The following is a 17,116-nucleotide window of genomic DNA, read 5'->3' on the forward strand; positions in this document are numbered from 1 at the left end:
GTGCTCAAACACTCAAATTGTGCGATTTTTCATATTTTGAAGCTCGATAACTTCGACAAATGATGACCAAATGTCTTGAACAGAGTGTCAAATTAATCAGCTCGAGGAGATCTTTCAGGTGACACAACACATCATGATTGCATCTTGTTGAATTTCCAAGAAAAAGAGTACTTTAAGTGCTCAAACACTCAAATTGTGAGACTTTTCTAAATTTGAAACTCGATAACTTCGACAAATGATGACCAAATGTCTTGATCAAAGTGTCAAATTAATCAGATCGACGAGATCTTTCAGGTGACACAACACATCATCATTCCATCTTGTTGAATTTCCAAGAAAAAGAGTACTTTAAGTGCTCAAACACTCAAATTGTGCGATTTTTCATATTTTGAAGCTCGATAACTTCGACAAATGATGACCAAATGTCTTGAACAAAGTGTCAAATTAATCACCTCGAGGAGATCTTTCAGGTGACACAACACATCATCATTCCATCTTGTTGAATTTCCAAGAAAAAGAGTACTTTATGTGCTCAAACACTCAAATTGTGCGATTTTTCATATTTTGAAGCTCGATAACTTCGACAAATGATGACCAAATGTCTTGAACAAAGTGTCAAATTAATCAGATCGACGAGATCTTTCAGGTGACACAACACATCATCATTCGATCTTGTTGAATTTCCAAGAAAAAGAGTACTTTATGTGCTCAAACACTGAAATTGTGCGATTTTTCATATTTTGAAGCTCGATAACTTCGACAAATGATGACCAAATATCTTAAACAAAGTTTCAAATTAATCTGCTCGGCGAGATCTTTCAGGTGACACAACACATCATCATTTCATCTTGTTGAATTTCCAAGAAAAAGAGTAGTTTAAGTGCTCAAACACTCAAATTGTGAGACTTCTCAAATTTTGACGCTCGATAACTTCGACAAATGATGACCAAATGTCTTGAACAAAGTGTCAAACTAATCAGCTCGACGAGATCTTTCAGGTGACACAACACATCATGATTGCATCTTGTTGAATTTCCAAGAAAAAGAGTAGTTTAAGTGCTCAAACACTCAAATTGTGAGACTTCTCAAATTTTGACGCTCGATAACTTCGACAAATGATGACCAAATGTCTTGAACAAAGTGTCAAACTAATCAGCTCGACGAGATCTTTCAGGTGACACAACACATCATGATTGCATCTTGTTGAATTTCCAAGAAAAAGAGTACTTTAAGTGCTCAAACACTCAAATTGTGCGATTTTTCATATTTTGAAGCTCGATAACTTCGACAAATGATGACCAAATGTCTTGAACAAAGTGTCAAATTAATCAGATCGACGAGATCTTTCAGGTGACACAACACATCATCATTCCATCTTGTTGAATTTCCAAGAAAAAGAGTACTTTATGTGCTCAAACACTCAAATTGTGCGATTTTTCATATTTTGAAGCTCGATAACTTCGACAAATGATGACCAAATGTCTTGAACAAAGTGTCAAATTAATCAGCTCGAGGAGATCTTTCAGGTGACACAACACATCATCATTCCATCTTGTTGAATTTCCAAGAAAAAGAGTACTTTATGTGCTCAAACACTCAAATTGTGCGATTTTTCATATTTTGAAGCTCGATAACTTCGACAAATGATGACCAAATGTCTTAAACAAAGTGTCAAGTTAATCAGCTCGACGAGATCTTTCAGGTGACACAACACATCATCATTCCATCTTGTTGAATTTCCAAGAAAAAGAGTACTTTAATTGCTCGAACACTCCAATTGTGAGACTTCTCAAATTTTGACGCTCGATAACTTCGACAAATGATGACCAAATGTCTTAAACAAAGTATCAAATTAATCAGTTCGACGAGATCTTTCAGGTGACACAACACATCATGATTCCATCTTGTTGAATTTTCAAGAAAAATAGTACTTTAAGTGCTCAAACACTCAAATTGTGCGATTTTTCATATTTTGAAGCTCGATAACTTCGACAAATGATGACCAAATGTCTTGATCAAAGTGTCAAATTAATCAAATCGACGAGATCTTTCAGGTGACACAACACATCATCATTCCATCTTGTTGAATTTCCAAGAAAAAGAGTACTTTAAGTGCTCAAACACTCCAATTGTGAGACTTCTCAAATTTTGACGCTCGATAACTTCGACAAATGATGACCAAATGTCTTGAACAAAGTGTCAAATTAATCATCTCGATGAGATCTTTCAGGTGACACAGCACATCATGATTCCATCTTGTTGAATTTCCAAGAAAAAGAGTACTTTAAGTGCTCAAACACTGACATTGTGCGATTTTTCATATTTTGAATCTCGATAACTTCGACAAATGATGACCAAATGTCTTAAACAAAGTATCAAATTAATAAGATCGACGAGATCTTTCAGGTGACATAACACATCATGATTGCATCTTGTTGAATTTCCAAGAAAAAGAGTACTTTAAGTGCTCAAACACTCAAATTGTGAGACTTCTCAAATTTTGACGCTCGATAACTTCGACAAATGATGACCAAATGTCTTGAACAAAGTGTCAAATTAATCAGCTCGAGGAGATCTTTCAGGTGACACAACATATCATCATTCCATCTTGTTGAATTTCCAAGAAAAAGAGTACTTTAAGTGCTCAAACACTGACATTGTGCGATTTTTCATATTTTGAAGCTCGATAACTTCGACAAATGATGACCAAATGTCTTGAACAAAGTGTCAAATTAATCAGCTCGAGGAGATCTTTCAGGTGACACAACACATCATGATTCCATCTTGTTGAATTTCCAAGAAAAAGAGTACTTTAAGTGCTCAAACACTCAAATTGTGAGACATTTCTAAATTTGAAACTCGATAACTTCGACAAATGATGACCAAATGTCTTAAACAAAGTGACAAATTAATCAGCTAGACGAGTTCTTTCAGATAACACAACACATCATGATTCCATCTTGTTGAATTTCCAAGAAAAAGAGTACTTTAAGTGCTCTACACACTGAAATTGTGCGATTTTTCATATTTTGAAGCTCGATAACTTCGACAAATGATGACCAAATGTCTTAAACAAAGTGTCAAATTAATCAGCTCGACGAGATCTTTCAGGTGACACAACAAATAATCATTCCATCTTGTTGAATTTCCAAGAAAAAGAGTACTTTATGTGCTCAAACACTCAAATTGTGCGATTTTTCATATTTTGAAGCTCGATAACTTCGACAAATGATGACCAAATGTCTTGAACAAAGTGTCAAATTAATCAGCTCGAGGAGATCTTTCAGGTGACACAACACATCATGATTGCATCTTGTTGAATTTCCAAGAAAAAGAGTACTTTAAGTGCTCAAACACTCAAATTGTGAGACTTTTCTAAATTTGAAACTCGATAACTTCGACAAATGATGACCAAATGTCTTGATCAAAGTGTCAAATTAATCAGATCGACGAGATCTTTCAGGTGACACAACACATCATCATTCCATCTTGTTGAATTTCCAAGAAAAAGAGTACTTTAAGTGCTCAAACACTCAAATTGTGCGATTTTTCATATTTTGAAGCTCGATAACTTCGACAAATGATGACCAAATGTCTTGAACAAAGTGTCAAATTAATCACCTCGAGGAGATCTTTCAGGTGACACAACACATCATCATTCCATCTTGTTGAATTTCCAAGAAAAAGAGTACTTTATGTGCTCAAACACTCAAATTGTGCGATTTTTCATATTTTGAAGCTCGATAACTTCGACAAATGATGACCAAATGTCTTGAACAAAGTGTCAAATTAATCAGATCGACGAGATCTTTCAGGTGACACAACACATCATCATTCGATCTTGTTGAATTTCCAAGAAAAAGAGTACTTTATGTGCTCAAACACTGAAATTGTGCGATTTTTCATATTTTGAAGCTCGATAACTTCGACAAATGATGACCAAATATCTTAAACAAAGTTTCAAATTAATCTGCTCGGCGAGATCTTTCAGGTGACACAACACATCATCATTTCATCTTGTTGAATTTCCAAGAAAAAGAGTAGTTTAAGTGCTCAAACACTCAAATTGTGAGACTTCTCAAATTTTGACGCTCGATAACTTCGACAAATGATGACCAAATGTCTTGAACAAAGTGTCAAACTAATCAGCTCGACGAGATCTTTCAGGTGACACAACACATCATGATTGCATCTTGTTGAATTTCCAAGAAAAAGAGTAGTTTAAGTGCTCAAACACTCAAATTGTGAGACTTCTCAAATTTTGACGCTCGATAACTTCGACAAATGATGACCAAATGTCTTGAACAAAGTGTCAAACTAATCAGCTCGACGAGATCTTTCAGGTGACACAACACATCATGATTGCATCTTGTTGAATTTCCAAGAAAAAGAGTACTTTAAGTGCTCAAACACTCAAATTGTGCGATTTTTCATATTTTGAAGCTCGATAACTTCGACAAATGATGACCAAATGTCTTGAACAAAGTGTCAAATTAATCAGATCGACGAGATCTTTCAGGTGACACAACACATCATCATTCCATCTTGTTGAATTTCCAAGAAAAAGAGTACTTTATGTGCTCAAACACTCAAATTGTGCGATTTTTCATATTTTGAAGCTCGATAACTTCGACAAATGATGACCAAATGTCTTGAACAAAGTGTCAAATTAATCAGCTCGAGGAGATCTTTCAGGTGACACAACACATCATCATTCCATCTTGTTGAATTTCCAAGAAAAAGAGTACTTTATGTGCTCAAACACTCAAATTGTGCGATTTTTCATATTTTGAAGCTCGATAACTTCGACAAATGATGACCAAATGTCTTAAACAAAGTGTCAAGTTAATCAGCTCGACGAGATCTTTCAGGTGACACAACACATCATCATTCCATCTTGTTGAATTTCCAAGAAAAAGAGTACTTTAATTGCTCGAACACTCCAATTGTGAGACTTCTCAAATTTTGACGCTCGATAACTTCGACAAATGATGACCAAATGTCTTAAACAAAGTATCAAATTAATCAGTTCGACGAGATCTTTCAGGTGACACAACACATCATGATTCCATCTTGTTGAATTTTCAAGAAAAATAGTACTTTAAGTGCTCAAACACTCAAATTGTGCGATTTTTCATATTTTGAAGCTCGATAACTTCGACAAATGATGACCAAATGTCTTAAACAAAGAGACAAATTAATCAGTTAGACGAGATCTTTCAGGTGACACAACACATCATGATTGCATCTTGTTGAATTTCCAAGAAAAAGAGTACTTTAAGTGCTCAAACACTCAAATTGTGCGATTTTTCATATTTTGAAGCTCGATAACTTCGACAAATGATGACCAAATGTCTTAAACAAAGTGACAAATTAATCAGCTAGACGAGTTCTTTCAGATAACACAACACATCATGATTCCATCTTGTTGAATTTCCAAGAAAAAGAGTACTTTAAGTGCTCAAATACTCAAATTGTGCGATTTTTCATATTTTGAAGCTCAATAACTTCGACAAATGATGACCAAATGTCTTGATCAAAGTGTCAAATTAATCAAATCGACGAGATCTTTCAGGTGACACAACACATCATCATTCCATCTTGTTGAATTTCCAAGAAAAAGAGTACTTTAAGTGCTCAAACACTCCAATTGTGAGACTTCTCAAATTTTGACGCTCGATAACTTCGACAAATGATGACCAAATGTCTTGAACAAAGTGTCAAATTAATCATCTCGATGAGATCTTTCAGGTGACACAGCACATCATGATTCCATCTTGTTGAATTTCCAAGAAAAAGAGTACTTTAAGTGCTCAAACACTGACATTGTGCGATTTTTCATATTTTGAATCTCGATAACTTCGACAAATGATGACCAAATGTCTTAAACAAAGTATCAAATTAATAAGATCGACGAGATCTTTCAGGTGACATAACACATCATGATTGCATCTTGTTGAATTTCCAAGAAAAAGAGTACTTTAAGTGCTCAAACACTCAAATTGTGAGACTTCTCAAATTTTGACGCTCGATAACTTCGACAAATGATGACCAAATGTCTTGAACAAAGTGTCAAATTAATCAGCTCGAGGAGATCTTTCAGGTGACACAACACATCATCATTCCATCTTGTTGAATTTCCAAGAAAAAGAGTACTTTAAGTGCTCAAACACTGACATTGTGCGATTTTTCATATTTTGAAGCTCGATAACTTCGACAAATGATGACCAAATGTCTTGAACAAAGTGTCAAATTAATCAGCTCGAGGAGATCTTTCAGGTGACACAACACATCATGATTCCATCTTGTTGAATTTCCAAGAAAAAGAGTACTTTAAGTGCTCAAACACTCAAATTGTGAGACATTTCTAAATTTGAAACTCGATAACTTCGACAAATGATGACCAAATGTCTTAAACAAAGTGACAAATTAATCAGCTAGACGAGTTCTTTCAGATAACACAACACATCATGATTCCATCTTGTTGAATTTCCAAGAAAAAGAGTACTTTAAGTGCTCTACACACTGAAATTGTGCGATTTTTCATATTTTGAAGCTCGATAACTTCGACAAATGATGACCAAATGTCTTAAACAAAGTGTCAAATTAATCAGCTCGACGAGATCTTTCAGGTGACACAACAAATAATCATTCCATCTTGTTGAATTTCCAAGAAAAAGAGTACTTTATGTGCTCAAACACTCAAATTGTGCGATTTTTCATATTTTGAAGCTCGATAACTTCGACAAATGATGACCAAATGTCTTGAACAAAGTGTCAAATTAATCAGCTCGAGGAGATCTTTCAGGTGACACAACACATCATGATTGCATCTTGTTGAATTTCCAAGAAAAAGAGTACTTTAAGTGCTCAAACACTCAAATTGTGAGACTTTTCTAAATTTGAAACTCGATAACTTCGACAAATGATGACCAAATGTCTTGATCAAAGTGTCAAATTAATCAGATCGACGAGATCTTTCAGGTGACACAACACATCATCATTCCATCTTGTTGAATTTCCAAGAAAAAGAGTACTTTAAGTGCTCAAACACTCAAATTGTGCGATTTTTCATATTTTGAAGCTCGATAACTTCGACAAATGATGACCAAATGTCTTGAACAAAGTGTCAAATTAATCACCTCGAGGAGATCTTTCAGGTGACACAACACATCATCATTCCATCTTGTTGAATTTCCAAGAAAAAGAGTACTTTATGTGCTCAAACACTCAAATTGTGCGATTTTTCATATTTTGAAGCTCGATAACTTCGACAAATGATGACCAAATGTCTTGAACAAAGTGTCAAATTAATCAGATCGACGAGATCTTTCAGGTGACACAACACATCATCATTCGATCTTGTTGAATTTCCAAGAAAAAGAGTACTTTATGTGCTCAAACACTGAAATTGTGCGATTTTTCATATTTTGAAGCTCGATAACTTCGACAAATGATGACCAAATATCTTAAACAAAGTTTCAAATTAATCTGCTCGGCGAGATCTTTCAGGTGACACAACACATCATCATTTCATCTTGTTGAATTTCCAAGAAAAAGAGTAGTTTAAGTGCTCAAACACTCAAATTGTGAGACTTCTCAAATTTTGACGCTCGATAACTTCGACAAATGATGACCAAATGTCTTGAACAAAGTGTCAAACTAATCAGCTCGACGAGATCTTTCAGGTGACACAACACATCATGATTGCATCTTGTTGAATTTCCAAGAAAAAGAGTAGTTTAAGTGCTCAAACACTCAAATTGTGAGACTTCTCAAATTTTGACGCTCGATAACTTCGACAAATGATGACCAAATGTCTTGAACAAAGTGTCAAACTAATCAGCTCGACGAGATCTTTCAGGTGACACAACACATCATGATTGCATCTTGTTGAATTTCCAAGAAAAAGAGTACTTTAAGTGCTCAAACACTCAAATTGTGCGATTTTTCATATTTTGAAGCTCGATAACTTCGACAAATGATGACCAAATGTCTTGAACAAAGTGTCAAATTAATCAGATCGACGAGATCTTTCAGGTGACACAACACATCATCATTCCATCTTGTTGAATTTCCAAGAAAAAGAGTACTTTATGTGCTCAAACACTCAAATTGTGCGATTTTTCATATTTTGAAGCTCGATAACTTCGACAAATGATGACCAAATGTCTTGAACAAAGTGTCAAATTAATCACCTCGAGGAGATCTTTCAGGTGACACAACACATCATCATTCCATCTTGTTGAATTTCCAAGAAAAAGAGTACTTTATGTGCTCAAACACTCAAATTGTGCGATTTTTCATATTTTGAAGCTCGATAACTTCGACAAATGATGACCAAATGTCTTGAACAAAGTGTCAAATTAATCAGATCGACGAGATCTTTCAGGTGACACAACACATCATCATTCGATCTTGTTGAATTTCCAAGAAAAAGAGTACTTTATGTGCTCAAACACTGAAATTGTGCGATTTTTCATATTTTGAAGCTCGATAACTTCGACAAATGATGACCAAATATCTTAAACAAAGTTTCAAATTAATCTGCTCGGCGAGATCTTTCAGGTGACACAACACATCATCATTTCATCTTGTTGAATTTCCAAGAAAAAGAGTAGTTTAAGTGCTCAAACACTCAAATTGTGAGACTTCTCAAATTTTGACGCTCGATAACTTCGACAAATGATGACCAAATGTCTTGAACAAAGTGTCAAACTAATCAGCTCGACGAGATCTTTCAGGTGACACAACACATCATGATTGCATCTTGTTGAATTTCCAAGAAAAAGAGTAGTTTAAGTGCTCAAACACTCAAATTGTGAGACTTCTCAAATTTTGACGCTCGATAACTTCGACAAATGATGACCAAATGTCTTGAACAAAGTGTCAAACTAATCAGCTCGACGAGATCTTTCAGGTGACACAACACATCATGATTGCATCTTGTTGAATTTCCAAGAAAAAGAGTACTTTAAGTGCTCAAACACTCAAATTGTGCGATTTTTCATATTTTGAAGCTCGATAACTTCGACAAATGATGACCAAATGTCTTGAACAAAGTGTCAAATTAATCAGATCGACGAGATCTTTCAGGTGACACAACACATCATCATTCCATCTTGTTGAATTTCCAAGAAAAAGAGTACTTTATGTGCTCAAACACTCAAATTGTGCGATTTTTCATATTTTGAAGCTCGATAACTTCGACAAATGATGACCAAATGTCTTGAACAAAGTGTCAAATTAATCAGCTCGAGGAGATCTTTCAGGTGACACAACACATCATCATTCCATCTTGTTGAATTTCCAAGAAAAAGAGTACTTTATGTGCTCAAACACTCAAATTGTGCGATTTTTCATATTTTGAAGCTCGATAACTTCGACAAATGATGACCAAATGTCTTAAACAAAGTGTCAAGTTAATCAGCTCGACGAGATCTTTCAGGTGACACAACACATCATCATTCCATCTTGTTGAATTTCCAAGAAAAAGAGTACTTTAATTGCTCGAACACTCCAATTGTGAGACTTCTCAAATTTTGACGCTCGATAACTTCGACAAATGATGACCAAATGTCTTAAACAAAGTATCAAATTAATCAGTTCGACGAGATCTTTCAGGTGACACAACACATCATGATTCCATCTTGTTGAATTTTCAAGAAAAATAGTACTTTAAGTGCTCAAACACTCAAATTGTGCGATTTTTCATATTTTGAAGCTCGATAACTTCGACAAATGATGACCAAATGTCTTAAACAAAGAGACAAATTAATCAGTTAGACGAGATCTTTCAGGTGACACAACACATCATGATTGCATCTTGTTGAATTTCCAAGAAAAAGAGTACTTTAAGTGCTCAAACACTCAAATTGTGCGATTTTTCATATTTTGAAGCTCGATAACTTCGACAAATGATGACCAAATGTCTTAAACAAAGTGACAAATTAATCAGCTAGACGAGTTCTTTCAGATAACACAACACATCATGATTCCATCTTGTTGAATTTCCAAGAAAAAGAGTACTTTAAGTGCTCAAATACTCAAATTGTGCGATTTTTCATATTTTGAAGCTCAATAACTTCGACAAATGATGACCAAATGTCTTGATCAAAGTGTCAAATTAATCAAATCGACGAGATCTTTCAGGTGACACAACACATCATCATTCCATCTTGTTGAATTTCCAAGAAAAAGAGTACTTTAAGTGCTCAAACACTCCAATTGTGAGACTTCTCAAATTTTGACGCTCGATAACTTCGACAAATGATGACCAAATGTCTTGAACAAAGTGTCAAATTAATCATCTCGATGAGATCTTTCAGGTGACACAGCACATCATGATTCCATCTTGTTGAATTTCCAAGAAAAAGAGTACTTTAAGTGCTCAAACACTGACATTGTGCGATTTTTCATATTTTGAATCTCGATAACTTCGACAAATGATGACCAAATGTCTTAAACAAAGTATCAAATTAATAAGATCGACGAGATCTTTCAGGTGACATAACACATCATGATTGCATCTTGTTGAATTTCCAAGAAAAAGAGTACTTTAAGTGCTCAAACACTCAAATTGTGAGACTTCTCAAATTTTGACGCTCGATAACTTCGACAAATGATGACCAAATGTCTTGAACAAAGTGTCAAATTAATCAGCTCGAGGAGATCTTTCAGGTGACACAACACATCATCATTCCATCTTGTTGAATTTCCAAGAAAAAGAGTACTTTAAGTGCTCAAACACTGACATTGTGCGATTTTTCATATTTTGAAGCTCGATAACTTCGACAAATGATGACCAAATGTCTTGAACAAAGTGTCAAATTAATCAGCTCGAGGAGATCTTTCAGGTGACACAACACATCATGATTCCATCTTGTTGAATTTCCAAGAAAAAGAGTACTTTAAGTGCTCAAACACTCAAATTGTGAGACATTTCTAAATTTGAAACTCGATAACTTCGACAAATGATGACCAAATGTCTTAAACAAAGTGACAAATTAATCAGCTAGACGAGTTCTTTCAGATAACACAACACATCATGATTCCATCTTGTTGAATTTCCAAGAAAAAGAGTACTTTAAGTGCTCTACACACTGAAATTGTGCGATTTTTCATATTTTGAAGCTCGATAACTTCGACAAATGATGACCAAATGTCTTAAACAAAGTGTCAAATTAATCAGCTCGACGAGATCTTTCAGGTGACACAACAAATAATCATTCCATCTTGTTGAATTTCCAAGAAAAAGAGTACTTTATGTGCTCAAACACTCAAATTGTGCGATTTTTCATATTTTGAAGCTCGATAACTTCGACAAATGATGACCAAATGTCTTGAACAAAGTGTCAAATTAATCAGCTCGAGGAGATCTTTCAGGTGACACAACACATCATGATTGCATCTTGTTGAATTTCCAAGAAAAAGAGTACTTTAAGTGCTCAAACACTCAAATTGTGAGACTTTTCTAAATTTGAAACTCGATAACTTCGACAAATGATGACCAAATGTCTTGATCAAAGTGTCAAATTAATCAGATCGACGAGATCTTTCAGGTGACACAACACATCATCATTCCATCTTGTTGAATTTCCAAGAAAAAGAGTACTTTAAGTGCTCAAACACTCAAATTGTGCGATTTTTCATATTTTGAAGCTCGATAACTTCGACAAATGATGACCAAATGTCTTGAACAAAGTGTCAAATTAATCACCTCGAGGAGATCTTTCAGGTGACACAACACATCATCATTCCATCTTGTTGAATTTCCAAGAAAAAGAGTACTTTATGTGCTCAAACACTCAAATTGTGCGATTTTTCATATTTTGAAGCTCGATAACTTCGACAAATGATGACCAAATGTCTTGAACAAAGTGTCAAATTAATCAGATCGACGAGATCTTTCAGGTGACACAACACATCATCATTCGATCTTGTTGAATTTCCAAGAAAAAGAGTACTTTATGTGCTCAAACACTGAAATTGTGCGATTTTTCATATTTTGAAGCTCGATAACTTCGACAAATGATGACCAAATATCTTAAACAAAGTTTCAAATTAATCTGCTCGGCGAGATCTTTCAGGTGACACAACACATCATCATTTCATCTTGTTGAATTTCCAAGAAAAAGAGTAGTTTAAGTGCACAAACACTCAAATTGTGAGACTTCTCAAATTTTGACGCTCGATAACTTCGACAAATGATGACCAAATGTCTTGAACAAAGTGTCAAACTAATCAGCTCGACGAGATCTTTCAGGTGACACAACACATCATGATTGCATCTTGTTGAATTTCCAAGAAAAAGAGTAGTTTAAGTGCTCAAACACTCAAATTGTGAGACTTCTCAAATTTTGACGCTCGATAACTTCGACAAATGATGACCAAATGTCTTGAACAAAGTGTCAAACTAATCAGCTCGACGAGATCTTTCAGGTGACACAACACATCATGATTGCATCTTGTTGAATTTCCAAGAAAAAGAGTACTTTAAGTGCTCAAACACTCAAATTGTGCGATTTTTCATATTTTGAAGCTCGATAACTTCGACAAATGATGACCAAATGTCTTGAACAAAGTGTCAAATTAATCAGATCGACGAGATCTTTCAGGTGACACAACACATCATCATTCCATCTTGTTGAATTTCCAAGAAAAAGAGTACTTTATGTGCTCAAACACTCAAATTGTGCGATTTTTCATATTTTGAAGCTCGATAACTTCGACAAATGATGACCAAATGTCTTGAACAAAGTGTCAAATTAATCAGCTCGAGGAGATCTTTCAGGTGACACAACACATCATCATTCCATCTTGTTGAATTTCCAAGAAAAAGAGTACTTTATGTGCTCAAACACTCAAATTGTGCGATTTTTCATATTTTGAAGCTCGATAACTTCGACAAATGATGACCAAATGTCTTGAACAAAGTGTCAAATTAATCAGATCGACGAGATCTTTCAGGTGACACAACACATCATCATTCCATCTTGTTTAATATCCAAGAAAAAGAGTAGTTTAAGTGCTCAAACACTCAAATTGTGAGACTTCTCAAATTTTGACGCTCGATAACTTCGACAAATGATGACCAAATGTCTTGAACAAAGTGTCAAACTAATCAGCTCGACGAGATCTTTCAGGTGACACAACACATCATGATTCCATCTTGTTGAATTTCCAAGAAAAAGAGTACTTTAAGTGCTCAAACACTCCAATTGTGAGACTTCTCAAATTTTGACGCTCGATAACTTCGAAAAATGATGACCAAATGTCTTAAACAAAGTATCAAAATAATCAGCTCGACGAGATCTTTCAGGTGACACAACACATCATGATTGCATCTTGTTGAATTTCCAAGAAATAGAGTACTTTAAGTGCTCAAACACTCAAATTGTGCGATTTTTCATATTTTGAAGCTCGATAACTTCGACAAATGATGACCAAATGTCTTGAACAAAGTGTCAAATTAATCACCTCGAGGAGATCTTTCAGGTGACACAACACATCATCATTCCGTCTTGTTGAATTTCCAAGAAAAAGAGTACTTTATGTGCTCAAACACTCAAATTGTGCGATTTTTCATATTTTGAAGCTCGATAACTTCGACAAATGATGACCAAATGTCTTGAACAAAGTGTCAAATTAATCAGATCGACGAGATCTTTCAGGTGACACAACACATCATCATTCCATCTTGTTTAATTACCAAGAAAAAGAGTAGTTTAAGTGCTCAAACACTCAAATTGTGAGACTTCTCAAATTTTGACGCTCGATAACTTCGACAAATGATGACCAAATGTCTTGAACAAAGTGTCAAACTAATCAGCTCGACGAGATCTTTCAGGTGACACAACACATCATCATTCCATCTTGTTGAATTTCCAAGAAAAAGAGTACTTTATGTGCTCAAACACTCAAATTGTGCGATTTTTCATATTTTGAAGCTCGATAACTTCGACAAATGATGACCAAATGTCTTGAACAAAGTGTCAAATTAATCAGCTCGAGGAGATCTTTCAGGTGACACAACACATCATCATTCCATCTTGTTGAATTTCCAAGAAAAAGAGTACTTTATGTGCTCAAACACTCAAATTGTGCGATTTTTCATATTTTGAAGCTCGATAACTGCGACAAATGATGACCAAATGTCTTGAACAAAGTGTCAAATTAATCAGATCGACGAGATCTTTCAGGTGACACAACACATCATCATTCCATCTTGTTTAATATCCAAGAAAAAGAGTAGTTTAAGTGCTCAAACACTCAAATTGTGAGACTTCTCAAATTTTGACGCTCGATAACTTCGACAAATGATGACCAAATGTCTTGAACAAAGTGTCAAACTAATCAGCTCGACGAGATCTTTCAGGTGACACAACACATCACGATTCCATCTTGTTGAATTTCCAAGAAAAAGAGTACTTTAAGTGCTCAAACACTCCAATTGTGAGACTTCTCAAATTTTGACGCTCGATAACTTCGAAAAATGATGACCAAATGTCTTAAACAAAGTATCAAAATAATCAGCTCGACGAGATCTTTCAGGTGACACAACACATCATGATTGCATCTTGTTGAATTTCCAAGAAATAGAGTACTTTAAGTGCTCAAACACTCAAATTGTGCGATTTTTCATATTTTGAAGCTCGATAACTTCGACAAATGATGACCAAATGTCTTGAACAAAGTGTCAAATTAATCACCTCGAGGAGATCTTTCAAGTGACACAACACATCATCATTCCATCTTGTTGAATTTCCAAGAAAAAGAGTACTTTATGTGCTCAAACACTCAAATTGTGCGATTTTTCATATTTTGAAGCTCGATAACTTCGACAAATGATGACCAAATGTCTTGAACAAAGTGTCAAATTAATCAGATCGACGAGATCTTTCAGGTGACACAACACATCATCATTCCATCTTGTTTAATTACCAAGAAAAAGAGTAGTTTATGTGCTCAAACACTCAAATTGTGAGACTTCTCAAATTTTGACGCTCGATAACTTCGACAAATGATGACCAAATGTCTTGAACAAAGTGTCAAACTAATCAGCTCGACGAGATCTTTCAGGTGACACAACACATCATGATTCCATCTTGTTGAATTTCCAAGAAAAAGAGTACTTTAAGTGCTCAAACACTCCAATTGTGAGACTTCTCAAATTTTGACGCTCGATAACTTCGACAAATGATGACCAAATGTCTTAAACAAAGTATCAAATTAATCACCTCGAGGAGATCTTTCAAGTGACACAACACATCATGATTGCATCTTGTTGAATTTCCAAGAAAAAGAGTACTTTAAGTGCTCAAACACTCAAATTGTGCGATTTTTCATATTTTGAAGCTCGATAACTTCGACAAATGATGACCAAATGTCTTGAACAAAGTGTCAAATTAATCAGCTCGAGGAGATCTTTCAGGTGACACAACACATCATCATTCCATCTTGTTGAATTTCCAAGAAAAAGAGTACTTTATGTGCTCAAACACTCAAATTGTGCGATTTTTCATATTTTGAAGCTCGATAACTTCGACAAATGATTACCAAATGTCTTAAACAAAGTGTCAAGTTAATCAGCTCGACGAGATCTTTCAGGTGACACAACACATCATCATTCCATCTTGTTGAATTTCCAAGAAAAAGAGTAGTTTAATTGCTCGAACACTCCAATTGTGAGACTTCTCAAATTTTGACGCTCGATAACTTCGACAAATGATGACCAAATGTCTTAAACAAAGTATCAAATTAATCAGTTCGACGAGATCTTTCAGGTGACACAACACATCATGATTCCATCTTGTTGAATTTCCAAGAAAAAGAGTACTTTAAGTGCTCAAACACTCAAATTGTACGATTTTTCATATTTTGACGCTCGATAACTTCGACAAATGATGACCAAATGTCTTGAACAAAGTGTCAAATTAATCAGCTCGAAGAGATCTTTCAGGTGACACAACACATCATCATTCCATCTTGTTGAATTTCCAAGAAAAAGAGTACTTTAAGTGCTCAAATACTCAAATTGTGCGATTTTTCATATTTTGAAGCTCAATAACTTCGACAAATGATGACCAAATGTCTTAAACAAAGTGTCAAATTAATCAGCTCGACGAGATCTTTCAGGTGACACAACACATCATGATTGCATCTTGTTGAATTTCCAAGAAAAAGAGTACTTTAAGTGCTCAAATACTCAAATTGTGCGATTTTTCATATTTTGAAGCTCAATAACTTCGACAAATGATGACCAAATGTCTTGAACAAAGTGTCAAATTAATCAGATCGACGAGATCTTTCAGGTGACACAACACATCATGATTCCATCTTGTTGAATTTCCAAGAAAAAGAGTACTTTAAGTGCTCAAACACTCAAATTGTGAGACATTTCTAAATTTGAAACTCGATAACTTCGACAAATGATGACCAAATGTCATAAACAAAGTGACAAATTAATCAGTTCGACGAGATCTTTCAGGTGACACAACACATCATGATTCCATCTTGTTGAATTTTCAAGAAAAAGAGTACTTTAAGTGCTCAAACACTCAAATTGTGCGATTTTTCATATTTTGAAGCTCGATAACTTCGACAAATGATGACCAAATGTCTTAAACAAAGAGACAAATTAATCAGTTAGACGAGATCTTTCAGGTGACACAACACATCATGATTGCATCTTGTTGAATTTCCAAGAAAAAGAGTACTTTAAGTGCTCAAACACTCAAATTGTGCGATTTTTCATATTTTGAAGCTCGATAACTTCGACAAATGATGACCAAATGTCTTAACCAAAGTGACAAATTAATCAGCTAGACGAGTTCTTTCAGATAACACAACACATCATGATTCCATCTTGTTGAATTTCCAAGAAAAAGAGTACTTTAAGTGCTCAAATACTCAAATTGTGCGATTTTTCATATTTTGAAGCTCAATAACTTCGACAAATGATGACCAAATGTCTTGATCAAAGTGTCAAATTAATCAAATCGACGAGATCTTTCAGGTGACACAACACATCATCATTCCATCTTGTTGAATTTCCAAGAAAAAGAGTACTTTAAGTGCTCAAACACTCCAATTGTGAGACTTCTCAAATTTTGAC

The sequence above is a fragment of the Euwallacea fornicatus genome, unplaced genomic scaffold (genome assembly GCF_040115645.1).
Source record: "Euwallacea fornicatus isolate EFF26 unplaced genomic scaffold, ASM4011564v1 scaffold_45, whole genome shotgun sequence".
NCBI classification, from domain to species: domain Eukaryota; kingdom Metazoa; phylum Arthropoda; class Insecta; order Coleoptera; family Curculionidae; genus Euwallacea; species Euwallacea fornicatus.